The 7281-nt window shown below is 40.8% G+C and overlaps 1 protein-coding gene across 1 annotated transcript in view; it reads right to left on the bottom strand.

Moving 5' to 3' along the window:
• stxbp1a (syntaxin binding protein 1a) overlaps positions 1-7281 on the bottom strand; it is a 30632-nt gene that overhangs the window by 17889 nt on the left and 5462 nt on the right. The gene's annotated exons all lie outside the window — the stretch shown is intronic.

Below are 7281 nucleotides of genomic sequence, written 5' to 3'. Positions count from 1 at the left end.
GTAAACCACCAAAAGGATGAATAGACACACAGAAACACAGGATGAAAGAAAAGGAGACACTCTGAATAGGATGGGAAGATACAGTAGGGTGGAAGGAAAAAGACAAGTTGAACTACTATAAAACTTTTTAAAAAAGACAGCTACAGTTAAGTATGTTTACATCATCATTGTATGCAAAAGTATCAGTACAACAGGTCTACATTTTCATCAATAGCTCTTCAGTTTTGTATATGAGTATAACTCAATTTTACATTGGCAAAGATTACAGAATGGACCTTTAAAAGCAGCATATTCAGAAATTGGACTGAATGAATCCGGAGACAGCGACAGACGCAGGCCTTCACCTCCTATGAGTCAGAGGGACTGTAGCTGGGCTCCTGAGGGACTTGTGATCTTGGAATAGCAGGAATATTCCTCTCACTAAAAACAGAGCAACTCCTCGACTCAGCTTCACTCTATTTCCAGCATCTTGTCCTGTAAGCTTCTGCATCAGCAACGCAGTAGAGCCAATACAAACCAAAGCAACAAAAACTCTTTAGTTTATTAGGGAGTCAGTACTATGACTGTGGGGCTAATGCTCAAAGTAACAGCTGTGAAATTGAGCAGGTTCACTTTCATTCCTAAAAAGTTGACTTGTTTTCCATCCTGCAGCGGCTCCAGGCCACAGGATGTGACAATCCTACAGACAAAGGAACAGATAAGATGTCCTTCACAGGTTTCCCCTTTTCCTTTGCTGCAGCTGACGCGTTTCCTCATGTTCTGTGCCACAGCATTTTTCTAATAAAATCATCTCCTATCACTGAGCTGGCATAGTAGTATAAACACGCAATTTTTCAAGTAATATACTTATTTTTCATGACACAAGAAAGAATTTCTTACACATTGTCAATTAAAAATAAAACCAGAATTTTGTCAAAGGGCAAATCTCCCTGCTACGTCCTGTTTTAATTCCTCCTCTAAAGGTCATCCAAGAAGCAACATAACTTTTCCAATCTACGCTGGTCAGTGAAGGCATGCAGTTTAAAGACAATTCAGTATAGCTTATTGATGCAATTTATGTATGGTAAAAATGGTCTATGAGGTTTAGTAAACGATCCACTTCGCATTTTAGGTCAAATGATGGGTGTAATGATGGATCCAGACCTGACTCTCCAGTTTACCTCAGCACTGCAGATACATATATTAGCATCTTTTAGCTGACTGTTTTGGTTTTCTAGCCTGCAAACTCAACTCTTATCAAGCTGTACACTACCTCACTAGCACCAGGCACTGTTAGCATCTAGCTGAACACAGCACTGAGCAGCTAAATAGACAAACATTAGAATGGGGTAGAAAACCCATCTTTCCCCAAACTCCTCTCTCTCATCTCCTGTGTTGACCTTTACTGAATCATCAGTGTGAACAACAAGATAATAAAATAGTGAAGTGCCTGTTGCACACTCTGATAACTGAGGAGTGGGAGTGAAACAACACTGTGGATTTTTCCTTTTTGACCTCATGATAGAGGCACAACAATACGCACCAGCCGGCCACAAGTGAAGGGACCTGAACAAACAGCGCAACAGCTGTGTAAACTGAACAGGCAGAGCGGCGCACACACAGACACACAAACACACACTCCTCAAACTGTCTCACATCAAGTTTAACAGGATGCACAGCCTCATGGCAGAGCAGGGGCAGAAAACAAAGACAAACCTAAGCCACAACAGGATTTTGCTGTCAGTCCTTTGACATAATCTAAACTGTGTCCAATTCCTAATGGGAATTTTAGCTTAGACAACTTAAACACACCAAGCAATTTCCTTTAATATAACTTTGCAGAGAGCACTCAGGCATATAAAGTGCAGCTCCACTCAAAATAGTAATTAAAATAAGGAAAAAATAACCTAATTAATTTTTGAAAAAACATACACATTTGGTTAAGAAATGTAAGTGTGAAACACAGACTGCAGCTAAACTACAAATTCATTCAGAGCAAGCGAGCATTTCACTCACATGACAACAACATTTAACCACAATTACAAACAGTATGATGTAATACTGTGCATTATATTGTTGACTGGGTCAACATAAACCCCTCCACCCAGCCTGGACTCTAGACATTACGCAGCAGTGAAGAGATGTCACTTTTTTCTGTTGCCTTCAGGGACTTTCACCTACGAGTCAAGGACCCATTTTTTCTCTAGGTCCTTCACAGCAGCACTGCTCCTGAGAGAATCGGGCAGGGCTGATTTTAAAGGGACAGGCAGCCACTTCAGCAGAGTTTGCGCTGTAGTACAACGACAGCCTTCACCACGGCTCAGCTCAGACACTGTCTTGACTTTGACATCGAGGCATCACTTTAAAAGTCTCAACTTAAAAGCAGCCACTGAGAAAAATAAAAAGGAAATGTGAATTCTGCTTGTTTTTTGTTTTATGTCACTGAAAATAGACATTCAGGTGTTTGCCCTGTTGACCCAAACAATATATTCAGTTTTTAGGCTCACAAGTGTGTAGCTTCTCCGACTTCTCACATACATCTAGTCAGAGGTCAGGTGGCCCCATAGGCTGAGAGGAGGTGAACACCACTGAGGACCTTTTCTCATGACCTGTAGTGATGTGTAATGGGAGGTGGTGTAACAACTGCAGAGACAGTTTGATAGCAGGTGCACTCAGAAATCCTTCTGCCACTAATGCTCTCTGGTAACCATGCTGGCAGTAGGTCAACCTATTCTTTATTCAGATCCACATTAGCTGTCCCCAGGGTATAAGCTACTCTACCTGGGGTCCACACACAACAAAACATAACATATAACAACATTTAACACATACAAAAATCTCAGTAAAAGCATATTCATAACCCTAAAATCAACTAAAAACTGAACCACAACATCCAGTTACATTCAAAGTCTTTCAAGTTAGTCAATTAATGCTAAAATTACTTTTAATACATTTTTTTCATTAGCCTCAAATCTTGCCTTATGGGGTGCTTCAGTGTACACAGATAACTTATTCCACATTGAGATTGAGATTACAGATCTCTGCACGGCATCTGTTCTTTCTTTAACCAAACAATCCCTAATAGCCCACCTGGACTTATAATAATGTTGATCTCTTACATAATTTAATTGTGAGTCCACACAGTTTGGTTGTTTACTATAAGACATTCAATAGATTTCCTGCTAACCTACCCTTTACTCTGAGGCATGAGAGAATGGCATGCATTTCCTATGTGCCTTGCCTCACTTCTAACAGACAGGACAGTGTGAGCCTTGCAGTTTTATTCTGAGCTATCTGAGGCTTAGCAAATGCTTTTTTGCAGCACCTGACCAAACTGCATTTTACTGTGCTTTTTCTTAATGGGGCATGTTGATCAGCCACAGAGAGAAATAAGAGACAGCACAGTCTCCCCTTGCTCTAGCATCCTTCCTTGAAGGTAAAAGCTCAGCTCTTCCTCACTTTTGCATCAAAGTCCTCCACCGATGTAAACTGAGGCATTCTTCAGATTAGATCTTATTATGGCCAAGATAAGCTGTTTGTCCTTTAAGCGCAACAGTTTGGTTACAACTTTTCTCAGCCTTTCCCTGTCATCTCTAAACCATTCCTGTGAGAGTTTTCAATTTCCACAGGGGCATCCAGCTTGAGTTTTGTGATTAGCAGTTCTTGTACTTTGGACTCCGTCTCAGCACAGGTTTTATCAGCTTTATCTGGTCCAAGCCCATTAATCACAAGATTATTTTTTCTACACAAAGTCCCTATGTAATCAATCTGCTCATCACATCCCTTCACAGCATGTCCTCATTTCAGTTCATTAATCAGCTTGTCCTCAAACTCACCTTGTTGGGCCTTTTGATATTTCCTTACATCTTTAATACCATTTTGAGAAGAGTATAAACTCACCTCAAGTTCTTGCAACTCACTCCACACTCAGTCCACTCTTTTGTTAACTGAATCCAAGATCACTTGAGGAAAAAATGCAAAATGCAGCCTCTCGACTCTTCAGCAAGTCTTCATAAAAATTCTTATGTGGGTCCAATAGTTCCTTAAGAGTGTCCACTGTCACAAACTCAGGATCATCGTTCAGAGTTGTTCCAAATCCTTTCACCATCTATGTAACTCAGTGCAGCAAAGGTTGGTTGTTTGTAGGACTTACCCTCTCACCAATATACAGCAGGCTGAACCATTCTCAAAAATCTTCAATAGTAGAAACCATCCACGTCATTTTGACCACAAGACAGTTAATTCTTGAGATGTATCACTGATCCAAGCACAAATGACATATAACTGAAGCATGTAAAAAAAAAAAAAAAACCTTAAACTTCAAATACTGACACACACCACAGACTGACTTGGCTGCCATCTTGGAAAAGGCGTGGTTCAATTCTCATGGAGTCTACATCTGTGCTCCTCAACAAAGCCTGAAACCTGAACAAAGAGTGGATCTAGCAGTGCCACACAGTGGCACGGAAGCATCAATCATCAGCATGACAACACAACAATAATCAAACATTAACATGCTTCTACAGTCTCAAAATGCAAGGGCATCAGATACTCACATGCATACAAAGAAGGTCTAAGATCATGAGACATACAAGTAACAAGATGTGACACCTGTGACACACATAGAGTTAATATCCATTAGCCTGACAACAGGGAGCTTCTCTAAGGAGAAACTCAGATGAATGTGTCATTATTAACAGTCACAAAGTGACATTTAAAAACACGCTATATAACAGACTGTAGAGGATCACTGCCAGTGATGCAGGAGAACACAGTGTCCCTGGTGCAAATCAGGATGTTGTTTCATGTCATATCCCCTCCATCTACCTTCATTTCCTATTAGCTGTCAAATTCAGGCAAAATTCCCAAAACAACATTAAAAAAAGAAGAAAAAGACACAAGACACCGCTAATGTACAGGGTGCATCTGTCACAGGAAGAATAAGAAGCTACTGAATTAATCACATGCTATTTACACCAAAGCTGAACTGGGGACTTTGTTGTCACCTGGGTGGAAATAGGTCAACAATTATAATTCCTTTAATAACCTTTAGCCTTCAGACTAATGTAGCTGCAGTACATTACTATGTACAGATGAGTACTACAACAAATGTACGACTATTGAGAGTACTACAGTACAGTTTTCATGGTCTAAAGCTTTAACTCAGACTGCTAAATGGGCATATTTGTCTCCTATGTGGACAATCACATTACATGTATATGTTATGCAACTATAGGGTGGTGATAAATATTTACATGGAATGCTTGGTGCTGCCTGGCTGGAGCCCTGTCTGAAGCTCAGGGTGTTGTACAGCCTCCACCAGCTCAGACGTACTGATCAGTGTCCAGCATAAAGGCCAAAGCCAGCAGCACTGTGCATATTAACTCATTTTACAGCTAGCATAACAACTTGACACATCTTCTAAGTAGATATTTCTGAAACACTGTGTTAAATATACCTCCAGTGTACATGTGTATACAGTGTGCATGAGGCTAGAGAGCAGTCATGTGCTGCTTTAAAGAGTGGGAGGAAGAGGACGTGTTCCAGCTCTGACACAGCACTCTTCCTCGGTGAAAGAGAAGGGAAATTCAATAAGATTATGAGCCACAGTAACCATGCATTACAGAGCTCTAGAGCAGCCAGCAGCCCTTCATGCTCTGTCACCACGGTGACATTTAGGCAGGGATTTCTTTGGGAGTGTTTTACAGACGCCCAGGGGCTGCAGAGCACTACATCAGACACCGAACCCAATCGAATGCCTGATGTTCTGCTCCAATTCAGTGACGCTTCCAAGGTCAGCAGCACCTAATGGTGCATGCACGTGTGAATGCAACTAAATGCTTGCATGCATCTTTGCCTGTTTAACATTCCTCCTTCCTTCTTTTCACTCCACAGAGAATAGTAAACACATGACAGCATGCTTCCAGAAACATGCAGGAAAACATGTAGTTACTCATCACAAGCAGTTACATACATATATGAATAGTTCAGCGTTCTGTGAAATGTGCTTATTTGCTGCGATGAATAAGATCAATGTCAATCTCCTATATGTGTGTGAAGTACAGAGATGGAGTCAGGATGTGCTTAGCTTAGCATAAACAATGGAAACAGAGAGAAATAGTAATACAGTTTTAGAATTGATCTACCAGCACCTCACCGATAAAGCTTCCTAATTAACACATCATATTTCATTTGTGTTATCTAAACATAAAGACAAATGCAAAAGTGGCAGCAGGCGGTTTTACGGGACAGTACACAGTACTTCTGTGCAGCATCTCCTGCTATAGCGCATCAAGGGTTTTATTTTGTTCACTGTACAGGAATAATAATACCAAATCTTGAAACTTCATTGTGACAAACAAAGACAAGATTTTGGCATGCTGCGCACTCACTGTGTCCAGCCATTGTTCACCAAGAAACTGAGCTGAGAGGGCCAGGCTATGGCTGTTTCCCCCGTTTCCAGTTTTTGTGCTAAGCTAGACTAACTGTGTCCTGACACCAGCTCTGCCCTCATCTGGTGTAATTCTTGGTATGAAAACAAAAGAGGGAATTTCCTCAAATGTCAAATTAGTACTTTAATGTTTCTAAAGTCTTGCAATAAAAGACAAGACAAATAGAAATTGGCAACAACACTCACATATACTCAAAAATGATTAAGATTCAAAACCCCGTCCTACTCACAACACAAAGACATCTTTCAGCAGAGCACTTGCATCATGCACTAACAATACTTTGGAACAGTTCGACTGTTAGCATGTACCTGTTGTTTACACCCATAGACTTATCCTTGATACAATAAGAACATCAATGCAATTATTTTATTGCATTGCTTGCATTGCAAGAGAGATACATTATGCTTTTTAAATTTCTGGATTCTGACAGGCTGATTTCAGCTGTTGGCCAGCGGGTGTCGAACAGTGAGCTGAGATCACAATGTCTTTGTTGAAAGTCAGGATGTTGTTTCATGTCACACCCCCTCCATGTACCTTCATTTCCTGTTAGCTGTCAAATGAAAGCAAAATGCCCACACTGCCATGCAACAAGGTAGACAGTGATGAAAGTAGGGCTGGGCAAAATGAGGATATAAATACTGTATTTCTTGTATAGTCAGATAAATCCCATGATGCTTTTGGATTAACAGGATTTCTGCAGAAATGTGACAAAGTATCTTGATTTGCATGGTGTTTATTTCAGTTGATTAGCCAACACCTCCAGAGTAGTAGAGAGTCCAGCCTCTCTCGAGGAGTAAAGTTCCAGAGCCCAAGCTGTGCGTGGAGGTGAGCCCGACTATATCTAGCCGGC

This window comes from Monopterus albus, unplaced genomic scaffold (assembly GCF_001952655.1).
Source record: "Monopterus albus unplaced genomic scaffold, M_albus_1.0 scaffold158.1, whole genome shotgun sequence".
Lineage (NCBI taxonomy): Eukaryota > Metazoa > Chordata > Actinopteri > Synbranchiformes > Synbranchidae > Monopterus > Monopterus albus.
The sequence above is the reverse complement of the archived record's forward strand: the minus strand, read 5'-3'. Positions and strand labels throughout refer to the sequence as shown.